At 37.5% G+C, this 13,787-nt stretch overlaps 1 protein-coding gene across 1 annotated transcript in view; it reads left to right on the top strand.

Annotated features, from left to right (window-relative positions):
• The window catches only part of LOC105279271, a 101,089-nt gene that overhangs the window by 42,593 nt on the left and 44,709 nt on the right, over positions 1-13,787 (top strand). The window contains exon 2 of the mRNA XM_011338932.3: positions 3,192-3,321. The gene's annotated coding sequence lies outside the window, so the exon portion shown is untranslated. The remainder of the gene's footprint in view (positions 1-3,191; positions 3,322-13,787) is intronic.

Genomic DNA, 13,787 nt, shown 5'->3' with positions numbered 1-13,787 from the left:
GTTTCTTTTATCCTAAACAAAGTTACAACGTACAAAAAGAATATTGCATGTTTAGCAACGTGCCTCAACGTGGTAATTCTTCTCTCTTGTAGAACTTTTTTGTGTGCAAAACTTCATGTTCCGTTTTTGAGTTAGTTTGAAGTGATAATGAAAGGTGAAGCTGCGTTCGACTGAGATGTTCAAAGTGAAGGGAACTGGTAACGATCTCGCTTCGAGGATTTGGATTGTTAGACCCTTCACAGAAGAAAGGGAAAATTGCCGTGCTGAATGAGATCACGTATATGGGACTCAGAAAACTCAGAATTAAGCCACATGAGTCGTGGTGAAAATGTTAAATTGAAGCATTATTTAGAGGAGAGTATTATTGAAATGAAATTAAAACAAATGATAATAATATTATTTGAAATGTTAGATCCATAGTTTCACACATACATATAGAAAGAAAACTACAATATATAGAAAGATTCATTTTACAACAAGCGGATTATTAAAGAATCTATTTGCCATACATAAATCGATTATATTTTAATAACTTTATTGGCATATTTATTGACATGTACAAAAATCTAAATCGGAGCAGTAGCTATTAATATATACATATATAATTTATAATTCCTATTTTATGCCTGATGTACTAGATTTATTTACAATGTTTAAGAGAAACATGCAAAGTAATTTAAAAACAGATATATTATATTAGATAATAAAACCTTTTCGGAAGAATTTAATTTCTCTTTACATATGCCAGAATATAGTTCATACTGGTGGAAAGAAATTTGCGGGATGCGGAAGTTTGAATTTATATGACGCTCTAGACTTTACGCCCGTTTCAGACGCAGTTTCCCAATTTTATGGAAATTCGCAGAGTTCCTGTATTGGCGGAAGCTGGATGACGTGAACTATTTAGCAAGTGTGTGATACCTAGTTGTTCCTGACTTTGTTGCAAACTCAGCGAACAAATCTACGAAAGATTGATTTATTTAAATTTCGACAATAGCGTAAATTGATATCAAAATGTTTCTGTTTCAAACACATGAAGAAAGAACATTACAAATGACATAAGTAGAGATTGAACGAATAAAGATTAATCATGCGTTATTAGTAAACTGATATGATTCATAGAATGTCACGTTGTACCACGTCATTCTTCGTCAATCAATCTTCATTTGCAGCTCTGAAAAAGACCGTCAATAGAATAACCTAAAATTTACAGCACTGTGCGAGAGCTATTGTTGCGATTTAATGCACTGTTCGTCGGATAAAGGATTAAGAAAATATAGATTCTCCCGCGCTTCCAGTTTTATTCCGGCTAATTTGAAAACAATTGGATTCATTTCACTTGTCCGCCATAGAAAACTACTGTCTTTGTAATCCATGATGCGGTTTAGCGGCTTCGATGATGTAATTTACAGTTTCTATCGTTACTGGAGGATTTACGAGCATATACGACGCGAGTTTTCCTCCGTAGACGAACTTTTTGCTTGGCAATTTTCTTAGAATTTAGGAGAAAGTTCCGCTCGAGTTTGCGTCGCACGTATCCGCACGTTTGGAGGATTAAGGCGAAAGATATGTCGGATTATCTTGGTATATAGGATGGCAGGCTCACAGTTTCGCCTTACTTCGAGCATCCCCAAGTCTTAATGCGGCTTAAATGACTTTATCACTGTTATGATTGCTGTTACATTCTTGAATTTTGCATAAGTGAAACGTTATGTGTTCACTAAGAATTTCCATGACCGTTTCCCCCGTAGAGTTCCAATCGTTCTATCTGAAAATTCCTGAGAACTGCAGAGCACAATGCAGAGCTGACTCGACGGAAAAATTCAAGACGCTGAATAGAAGCCATAATAAAGCAGCCCATTCTGCAGTGTCGCCTTTCTTCTGTGCCTTCGTAGAAGAGCTTCGTCGTCGTCGTCGTCGTCGTTATCATCGTCGTAGTTGTATTTTCTCAGCGTGATCTTCCTCTTCGTTTTTGAATCTGTCCTCCATCTCGACCCTTTTATAGGCAAATTCGCTTTAAATTGCTCCTGAAAATCTCATTTTTACTGTCTTTATCTAAGATTCTTGTCGAAGAAGAAAAGAATTACTTGCCATCATGGCAAGATACACGAAGTTTCTCCAACATGTGTAATATGTAGTGCGTAATAAAGTACGTCGAAAAAGGTGACGGGACGCCGGGATTTTGAATGAATAAAAAAAGCAGCAGAAAAATACGACAACGTACGCGCGAAGAGGAGGAAAAGAAGTGGGGCTATTTTCCGCTCTTTGAAGATCGTTTGGTATAAAGCATCCTCGAGCGGTGTTTTTTGTGGTATATGAGTCGTATCGCGTGAACCGTGGTTGAAATTATGAAACTGGCTGCATGGAATGCACGCGCATGTGGAGAACGAGCGAGATATTCAAATTACTTTCTCTTAGAGTTTGGAAAGAAATTTTTCATACATGAATAGCTTGACTCACGATATGTTTTTCCCAGGTCTGATGTGCGAAAATGAAGATGAACTTTCGATTTATCCACAAACGTATCATGCTACTTATACTGCCTGCGTGCGCACTGTAATGTAATATGTATGTAACGTAAAACAATGCCGGCTTGCATTACATTGAAATATAGATATCATTAGATGCATTACGTGAGGTCACATGTTACTTAATAACGATTAATTAATACATAATTAATATTAATATTGAATATCATATATGTCATTATGTGAAACATTAATTGCATTCATTAACATATTTATTTGTTAATTTGAATCTATTGCTCCGTATAGAATGATGATACAATTACACGCAGATATCGGCTTTATCGTGTTATGATATAACAATTACCCGCAAATATCGGTTTTCTTAATACATATCATTTTTGACATGTGTTTCCCGAATTATTCCATCAACTTCGTTTTACGAATGAAGTATTGCAATCTAGCGTGCGACGACTTCAACTTTCTTTAAGTCATGAGGTTTAAGAAAAGTTAAGAGAGCTCGATTGTGACACCAATGCGCGTGTCAATTTTCACTTGAACGCGCCATGGAAAATGACATCTCGTTGACGTCTTTGTTCTTTTCGTCAGGTGATCGGCAATACGGCCTTTCGACTTCCGCAACTCTCAGATCAGACGTGATCGATCAGTTTGCAAACTTTCGTTCGTGCGGTCGGGATTGATAGTGGTTGTTCTTCTTTCTTACAGGAAGACGCGACGACACGACGATTTTATAAGGAACTACGGGCGCTTGACAAGGACTGTAAAACGGGCGCAAACGAGGGAGCAGAGTCTGTTTCGGGAACCGGTGGGACTCAAACACGAAACCTGGGTCAAGGTAAATCTACTCTTGTGTCACTAATGATAATGTATGAAATCTTTTTTAAGGATTTGAATGATTACAATAAAAATATTAATTTTGCACAATTAATAGAGAGAGAGAGAGAGAGAGAGAGAGAGAATGTGTAATAAATTAATATAAAACCGTACCCATTTTATATTAAAAAAATTTAATTTGCTGTAAAGAATTTTGAAATGCATGAGCTTTGCTTTTATATTTATCTGAATTTTTTACGAGATATTTTAAAATGCAAATAGCTTCAGGAAAATTGCGCTCGTTTTTCCTATTTTACGGGTATAATTTTTGTCTAGAACGCCTTTATAAAAATGCAAAGTAATTTAAAAAAAAAGAAATAAACGCGTTATGGGAATATTAATAGCTGAGAATCTCTTGTCATCTTGAGAACATCTTGTCTAGAAAATAGTTACATCGTCGTTTTTAATGGTGCTTGGAAATTTTAATGGTTTTTGCGCCGCTCGTGCTTGACACGTTTGAGCATTAAAAATTTTTGTCGCGTCGTTGACGATTTTAACTGAATTTCAGCGTGTCGTTCACACGCGTCGAGCACGGCACTCGAGCGGATAATCGATAGAATAAATTATTCTGTGTCGATCATATGGCAAAGGAAGTTTCGTATCGTTCACGCACAAAATCACGCTCCGCCGTTAAAGTCAATTTAATCATGGTGTTTGATTCGCGCTACAATTTATGGATTACTTATTGTATATTTTTTCGCACAGACAATTGGAAATAAAGAAATAAACTAGAAAAATGGTTATAAATAAAAAGATGATTAAATTGAGAAACAACGTTAAAATTACTGTAGGAGAAATAAATTTCGAAAAATACATAGAAATCATAATTATACGTAATTATGTGCCAATCCAATTAAGATTATAACTTTGTGTTGACTGACGGCTACTTCAGGGTCCGGTGATTATCACTGCGTTGAATTTATTGTTAAATTTTCGTAACTGTTAGCAGAGGGAGCCAATTTAGCGGTCACAGATGAACATTGTCTTTCGTTAATTAATTTCAGTCCGCTAAATTCATTGAAAGTTTCGCGTGAACTGGAAAGTGGCTGAGAGTATTATGCTGTAACTTCCCCCGAGATATAACCTTGTGCTTACACAATGAAACTCGTACTGATGCGGATAGTGGTGTAACGGGATATGATGGCAATAGGGTTTGTGTAGTCCTGGAATCAAATACCAGAGCTGCGTTGGTATTTCGAATTCGTCTAAGTAGAAATGTAGCTATTTGTAAGTTTATTTGGGTTAACTTCAGTAATGCAATGACAAATCCTACAAAGTTTAACAGTAAAATTTTATTTTATAATACAATAAAACTTGTTAAAAAGTGAGAATTATTATAAACAATCTTTCGTAAAAGTAAAAGGTTTAATTTATTGTCACGAATTTAATATCAGAAATGTATAAAAATTCAAAAGACATACTTCAAGATATGTGCAATTTTACGTAACTTTATTGAAAAATAAATTATTGCCATTAATCACGAAGAAATTTTCGTAAGTAGTGTCATAAATTAAGTCAGGAGAAATGAAGAAGAAATGCTTTTAAAGAATAATCCTCAAGTAATTCAACTATTATTAATTAATAACGATCATTCACGTTCTGATCGGTTTCTTCAATTTTTGAGTTTACAATATTTCTTAGCACACAAGACTGAAATTAATTGTTCGGTTGACATCGTATCGACCGAAGGGACTCTTGGGAGTGCGACAACGAATTGATCATCTCGGCGACCTGCCCTGCCAAGCAAGAAATGACTGAAACTTTGGATCTCCATCGGGATCTTGCGGCTGCTGTGTACACAAGGCGAATTGGACCGGGGAGGAATTTCGGGCCTAGAGATTTCCCTCTGCACTAATACTAATATCCGCCAGGCAAGAAATTGCAAACAAGATCTCCGTGTCGGCACGTGAAATTAATCCTTCGCATGCAACAGTTGAGGCATCGTTGCGTATAATAGCACCAGTGGTCCGTTTAAAATTACAGTAGGTGGGATACGCGCGCGCGCGTGTGCGGAGATTAAATCGCACCCCCGCGATATGCCGTCGTCGCACGCGATTGCTCAACGGCGGGCACGCAAGCATTCTGACAGACGGAACGTTTGATTTCCGGACGATATCTCGGAAGCGAGTGGAGTCGGAAATGACGAGCGCGGTTTGAAAAAGGCAGGTTTGAGATAACAGAATTATTTTGAAAGAAGCGGAGGCGAGAGAGGGAGAGAGAGGAGGAGGGAATTTATTTTGCAAAATAAATTCTAAAATTTAAATGCATTTTGTAAAACAGGTATTACGTGACAATACGAAGCACATGTACGCAAACGCATTGCGATTCAGCAAACTATTTCTTAAGCGATAAAATTAAAAGGTAGAAAATTGGATTTAACAAATCCGCACGACAGAAATTCATTTCTCTTATTACAGTTTTCAGCTTTATGTAGTCAAGACGTCGGCCGCTGGTTCACTGATCTGTGTAACCATTATACATCGTTAACGTCGATAATTCACGGCGATAGATACAATTTGCGGTAGCGTACTGTCAGACGTCACTGTTTCTGATGTACCGCGCGCAACGGCGCAAAGCGTAATCCAGAATAGGAAAAACTGAAATACGGGAAGAGCGAACGATAATCTCCATTGGAAAAGAGGAGATTTTCGATCAGTGTCGGACGTACTATGAAGACGGTTTGTCGTCGGATAGCCGTCGGATGGGACGTTAAAGGGAAAGAACGAAACGAAAAGGAAAAGTTTAAACTAGAAAAGAGGGTTGGCCCGCGGGGGATGCGGGGATGTGCGCGTAGGAGGATTCGCGAATTCCTTCCAAACGACTACCTTTCGATTCCACTGGAGTTACACGAGCCGCTGAATTCCGATCCGACGAGCCCAGGCTCTATCTCGTTCTGTCTTCTTTTCAGTAGCGTGGCCCGGACGCTCTTGATTGGCGCAGCAAAATCAATGCTCGACGTGAACGACGGGGGGGGGGGGGGGATCGTGACGATCGGATGTGTGCACGCGCTTCGTTGCCTCCTGTAAATCGTTGGCGTGAGAAGCGAAATTTGAGGCTCGCTGGTTAGAAATTGCAGGTTACCGCGAGCTAACTATTTCCCACATGATTTCCTGCACGACAAATAGGCTTAGACAGCTGTGGGGTGCATGCAAGCTATATATCATACAAGCTTCGGTTTAAAGGAAAATGCATTTGTGACGCTTGATAGAAGAAACTTCAATGGCGATACCTATTTGATTCCACAGCATGTAAAAAAACTTTCTTTTCGGTAAAATAGGATAATATAATATAATAATGTTATATATTATATATCGATGAAAACAAAAGCCAATGTATCAATAAGATTATGTACCTTTTTTAATAGAGTCATAGAGTTGAGATCAATTACAAAATTTCAATCATTTTACTGTGATTTCCAAAAGATAGCAACATTTTGTTCCATTCATGCGATACTCATATAGTGCCTGTATTTTATTGCACACTTTTAGTTGAAGTTATCGGGACTTTTGCCGAGAACGTGAGGGCTTCGGACAAAGGTATAATATGTTTCTTCAGAAACATAATAGGTTGTCTTCGCGAGATAGGGGCGATATGGGAAATAATATGGGTATGTTTTATCAACACCGGAGAATGTAGGACGAGGGTGGATACGTTGTTACGAATGGTGCTACTGATAACACCCGTACGGCATGGCGCGTTCCGAACTTTAATCGTAGTTTACAGCCGATTCGCTTGTGTTCCAGTTTCACTTAGTTTCGTGTAATACGCAAAATTGCAACCCGATCGCGTGGAACGTACGTCATAGGAAGAAAACAGTTTGGCGAAAAACGGCTTAACACGGGTAGTTGGACGGACATTTGCATGTTTTGTCCCTGTTACGCTATACCCGCAAATTTATCACGCCATCTAACTACAATATATTGAAATAATGAATTAAATACTAAATTCTGCATCTACTGTAATACATAGTGCATATTAAATTATCAGTTTTTATCAGTAGCTGGTTATACATTATATATTCATTTATATACTCATTTGCAATTAAATGCAGATTGATTGATTGATTAATCATAAACTGACGCGTATATTGAGATGTAAATTATCAAATAATAGCAATTTTCCGATAATGAATAAAAAATGAATCAGATGAGGGAATTACTGTTCCAATGACGAAATTTTACTCGAATTAGGTCACATAAGTCTATAGTAATATTAGCTTGTTTGCTACTCTCTCTCTCTCTCTCTCTCTCTCTCTCTCTCTCTTACTTGCTCGCTTTATTTAATTTATTTATCCAACAATTTAAAGGAGTTTTTCTCTTGTCAGAAGAAGCGCTAAAAATCTAATTTTCCTTTTTAACCTAAAACATGTGTGAAGATGTCTTTCGCGTTTAATGCGGTACCAAAATTTTGTCGTGGGCTTGTACGAGCTATTAAATGAATGTGCACGTGTTGAGTTATAAGTAACTCATCGTAATACGAAGTACGGGGGTATATTATGAGCGTACACGAGCCTACAAGTACTCTCTTGTGGTACTTACACTGGTCCTTCTCCGTCGGGACCGAGTAGCGTGTGCACCTGTATCAAACATTATGCAAGCAAACAAAAGCTCCTTGAAATGTAAATGTTTGCTGCGAGCGCAATTAAGGTCTTCGGCGCACGGAAATCTCAACCGTTCCTCTGTTTGCCCGAAAAGACGCGACTCCATTCATAAAAGTGCCGCGATGAGTTGGCCATCGAGAGTCAGTTTTCATAATCGGGAAAAAGGGGTTTCAGTAACATTTCTCAAAAATGTTACCTCTTTTCACAGATGTGTGACGAGGCAAGCATTCGTGATGTCAACATCATGCATATACACATATGTAGCAAATATCAACTGTAAAATTATAATTGGAAAGGAAATAGGGGGAAAGAGAGAGAGAGAGGAAATATATAAAGGATCTTTAACTTTCTCGTTTACATATCTTAAATTGAAATAAAAATATGGTTTGCCAAAAAATTATAATATTGGACGTAAAAAGCTTTTTACTCTTTGATTTATAAATATTCTGTATCTAAATAAATACGTAATTTGCCAAATTATAATATTCTAATTAAATAGTGGACAATAATTTTAGCATTATAATTGCATATCATTTTACAACAGATCATGCAAATGCGTTTATGTTCATTCCTTGCGATATATTATTTTAATTTATTTGATTATTTAATTAATTTAGATCATTAAACTGTTCGGATATGTTATTAAGCTCGAACAACTCAAGATCTGTATAATTTAAGATTTGTTTAAATTATTTGACCATCGGAAAAATTCGAATGCTACTCTTGACGGGTTGACATTCTAAGCGTCACAGAACAATCATGCGATATCTACAGTTCACTGCACCTATTCGTATCCCACAGGGCCAATAAGATCTAGAATGTTTGTTGAACGGATGTCTGAAATTTTTCTGACTAATTCCAAGCATGCGGAAAATTGTACAGCATACTGCTTCGCCTTGCCATTTTCGACAAGAAAAAGTATTTATTGCTTTTCAATAACGTTTTTTCAAAAAGAAAAGTATTTTAAAAAATTAATTCAGTAAAAATAGCTTGTTCTTTAGGAAGAAATTCATTGTATCAATCTTGGCTCTCTAATTGACGCGACAAACATTTTCTACATTGAGACTTTTCATCACAGCGTAATGAGTCGCCATCTCGACCAAGAATGGCTGTTTTCGTCGCCGCGAGCTGTTGTAAACCGCAAGTTGAATTCTTCAAGAACACGACCAGCCATTTTTCTGCCTATACAGTCTTTTCCGAGACGAATGTTTACGTCTCGTGGGAATCTCGCAGGAGTTCAAGAACACGGCAGTGCGATTCTGCGTTAGGAAAATGCTGTGGCAGGCAATGCCGGCAGATATTTCCATTACAAAGACGGCTGCTTTTGGATGGATCAGGCCGCAAGGACGCCACTCGAATATGTATGACGAGACACTCATGAAAAGGGCTGCCTGACCTCGAATTCGAAATATATTCGTCAGACCAGCCATTTCAACGGCTTCTGACACTTCCGTGAGTCTTTCCTGCGCGTTTACTTCTGAATGCTTGCAACGTGCAAGCAAATCAAATATCGCGATCATACATTCAATATTATGTTATTTAATATATGTCATTAAATAGTGTTTAAACAACATTTATTGTTTGTAATTCAATACATTTCGATTACATGACGATCAATGCGTCATTAATGATCAATTAAATGCGACATAACACAATATCGTATTCTCGTATAAATAATGATGGAAGTTAGATTCAATAATTTTAGCGATATTCGAGGAATTCGATAATATCAAATAGCTCTTTTCATTCTTGAATAGAAATGTCTTCTCCAGGCTGTACACATATATTTCTTTGAAATATTTAAAATATATGATGATTTATGTATGTATGTGCATGTTGTGTCAGTTGGATTGTACAACGTACAATCAAACAGTAAATGTAGAATCGACTGAAAATTTTGTGATCTCTAAGAGATAAATGAAAGAATATTATAAATAGAAAATGTCACGATCCTTTCAAACTCGCAATGTGAAATTAATAGCTTCACTTTTGCAGATCAACTGTACACGTTTCTGGAAGAACGTAAAAGATGAAAGCAAATATAAGATGCGTTTCCACGTCTAAACCAAGGAACAAGTTCTCAAAATAATTAATGGGCACATGTTCAGTCTTAAGTTTCACTGTTTTCTAGACTTTTTTCTAATTTCCGAGTATTCCAGTTCGATATAATTGAATAATGCTTGCTTTGTTTCATATACATTGAAATTATACGTGAGAAATCAACCGCGTTTTAACGAGTAAACCGACGCGATGCATTCATTCATGAGCACATCCAAAAAGATGAGATATGTCACAAGACAAGAAAGAATGCTTTTAAATCACCCGTTTTAGCACTTTACGTGATAGAAGGAAAGATGGAGATGGAAAAGAAGGGCAAGTTGTAACTTAGCCGTTTACGTTTATCCGCTGCCGTTGCGACCATTACGTCGCTACAAATTTCATTTGCGGCGATGAAACGACCGAACGAAATTTATTCCATTTCGCGATACGTTCCTTCGATATTGCGTTTCTCTCCCCGCGACTCGCTTCGCGTGGTATTGCCGCGGGAAATCCTGTGTGTTCATTGAGGAGTGTTGCAAAGGTCGAGAGGGCAGTCCCTATCGATCCTCGCTCGGTGCACATTATTGAAACTGTGACACAATTGGTTACTTGTTCGGTTATATGTAGAAAGAAGGACCATCGAGTTTCGGCTTTGATTGATCGAAAGTAGCAATACTGGGTAGTTCACTGAATGAGAAAGGTCCAGAAATCCGCGCGCGTGAGACGCTGAGCGCGCCGGCGGCGCGCACCGCGCAAGATTTAATTCGATCGCTTGTATTTTCATGAAAGTGCCCAAAGTAGACTTTTCTTTATTTTACGAGAGTAACTCGTTTCTCTGGGAACGGTAACCTGGCCGCTCAAATTTATTCTTCGAGCGTGAACTAGCTGGCTGTTATTCCGCGGCGAACTGCCTTCCAGGGCGAGGGAGGTAGAGAGACTACGAAGTTGAAAAACGAAGAATGTATTCGTTCGCCTCGCTTTACGCACGTGTGCGCACGTTTCTGTTTTATTCTGGTCTCCGTTTGTTGAAATATAAAACAGTGAAACGTAACAATGGCCCGTAGCAGCGCAGCCCTTGTCTCGGAAACTTCGTCAGTTGGTTGCGGTTCACTCCTGATTGGTTGCGGTGAGCAGAAATTCGATTTAATTAATTACTCTTAGAATTATTTGGCCAAGTTACTGGGCAAAATTAGTGTACGTTAGCAAGTTCAAGAATAATTGGTTGATCACTCCAGCAAACTCGCGTACAAAGAAAGTACCTATATATGTATGTCATGCAGGAGTCGCGTGACCGACCTGACAAACAAGCCAATATCTAGACTTTCGTTTACTCTGATTTAGTTAGGTTTGTTTGTATCGTTAATTTGCCACGATCGTGATAGTCTTGCGAATGCAATCAGATTGTCATTGGCTAAATAATATTTTATCTTTCACTTCTAAAGTGTTGTTTTGCAAAATGTTTATTGACATATTTTCGAGTTGTCTTGTATTTATCAAAACATTTTTAACTAAATTGTGCGATATCAAAACCTAATTAACTAATTTTAAGAAGTTAACTAATTTTAGGAATTAATTAATTTTGAGGAAATTACGGGCACTATCGTATTCCGGGGAAATTTAGGAATTTAAATTTAAACCAAAGAATGATTAATTAATATCCGTGCACAGATTCAATTTAAAACATTACCTACTGTAGGCATATTAAAGCGTGAAACATTTTTGCAGAAAAATTTTCTTTTAATTAATGGAAAGTACAATCTCCGCGATAGCTGCATACAATATACAACGTAAAAGATTATAAAGAGAATTTGTAATCACAATATTCGCAGAAAATAAGCATCCAAGGGACGCAATTTTCGCGTCGAAGAGAAAAATAATGTTGAATCAGATATTTCACTTTTCCGAGTATATTCATTGGTGGTAGCGTAATTAGCGAGCTTGTCTGCAAAGTATAATTAATTTCAACGATTTCTCGCACTGTTTGCGCACCTTTGGCGTTTATTCAGGATGCGGAGAAGCGACGGCTAGTCTCTGAACGGTCGAGAGGAAAGTAACTGGAATGGCGGACATATTCAACACCACCGTCGGCGTCGGGTGGAAATTGCTTTTCCTGCACACTGTACAACAATTCGTGTGCGCATATGCGTTACGCACACACATAAACGTCCGGGACCCTGATATTCTCAGTATACGTGACACCGTCCAGCGCGCAAATAGAATCCGCAAATCCTTTCTTTCTCTTTCCGTCGCCTGCCGGGCATATATATACGTGTCACTTCCTCTCGTTTCTTCGCCCTTTTTATTTCTCTTCGTGATTGTATTTTCTTATGAGAGAGTGCCTTTGCGTCGTTTCGTTTCGTCAATTCGCGCAGTCGCAGACTTGATCACGCGATTTCCTAGATGGACCTCGTCGCAGTTCGTTCACAAGCTAAAGCCTTTTCTTCCTGCTGCTTATAATGATACACAAAAAAATAATAGTTTGATTTTTATTACATTATTTAAAGCTGAACTTTAGTAAAAATAATACTCGAGAAAATCAATATAAAAATAAGATAAAAGAAATATATTCCGCTGATGCGTGTGATTCATTGTGTTTTACAGGAATCAGTTTACGTTGTACAAGAGGATATGAAATCCATGTTGCATTTTTGGTCGATAGTTTCCAAAAACCATCGTAGGTGATTGGAAAGATTTATGGGATAAAATTTGCAAATACCTAAATCTCCGCGATTCTTTCCCATGTTGGTCATCGCACTGTCACGTCGATTTTTTCTTTCTATTCGTTTACTATCTCTGATTTTCTTTCATCCTCTCAGCAGCGGCGAAAATCTCTCCTGGTAAATTGAATGGCTTTGCCAGCAGGACGGAAGCACCTAATAAGGTCTTGCCGGCTTATTGAAAGTTGGATTTCCGCACGTCTTCTCAATGTGAAGGCCAGACTGAACTTAACGGTGGGAGATACCTACGCCAAGGAAGCGCAATGTCAGAAATCGCGTCTAGTGATAAGGGAGTTTATTAATCCATTCATATGAAAAAAATTGGAATGTGATGTTCAAAGTTTTTCGATGACTGCGTTCAATATTTTCGCAGACGACTTGGTTATTTGATTTTAAGATCACGAAGAGCAAATATGTCGATAAGAAATTCAGAAGTTTCCTCTCTTTTTAAGAAAGGAGATCTAAAACTGAGTTTTAATAATTTTTTAAAATCGCGAATAATGTTGGATATCCAGTATTTTTTAAATTTTCGTTATTGTTAGTGAAAGAGGAATTGTTCTGTTGATTTAATTTATTGCACACTTGATTGTTACGCCATTTAAATAGCATTGTGGTAAACATGAATTTTTGGATCCTAACTGTAATCCTAAATGTATCGTTGCAATTATCGTCTGCCCCATTTCATCAGGATGTGAATATAATATTTATAAGATGTCGTCTGAGAGATCTATTCTGCTTACGACTCCATAAAAAATTTTATATTCGACGTTGCGGCAGAAACCGCGTCAGAAATGGATTAGCTCTCGCTGTTCTCATATCTATATCTTTTCTCGTCAATAACTGGATTCACAATACGTGCTATGATCTCTAACTGGAATCTTAATAAAATATTTTCTTAATGTAGGTTTTCCACACGCAAAGATGACATTCCATGAGACATACCCGGAATTGCAGACGGTTCATTCGCATTCGACAATGAAAAGCTCGAAGAAGAAATAAGACGCATATTCCTATTTATTAATAAAGATCCTATTAAAAGTCTAGTTTTATTTTCGCACTACCCTATCTGAT

This window comes from Ooceraea biroi, chromosome 7 (genome assembly GCF_003672135.1).
Source record: "Ooceraea biroi isolate clonal line C1 chromosome 7, Obir_v5.4, whole genome shotgun sequence".
In the NCBI taxonomy this organism is placed as follows: Eukaryota; Metazoa; Arthropoda; class Insecta; order Hymenoptera; family Formicidae; genus Ooceraea; species Ooceraea biroi.
The sequence above is the reverse complement of the archived record's forward strand: the minus strand, read 5'-3'. Positions and strand labels throughout refer to the sequence as shown.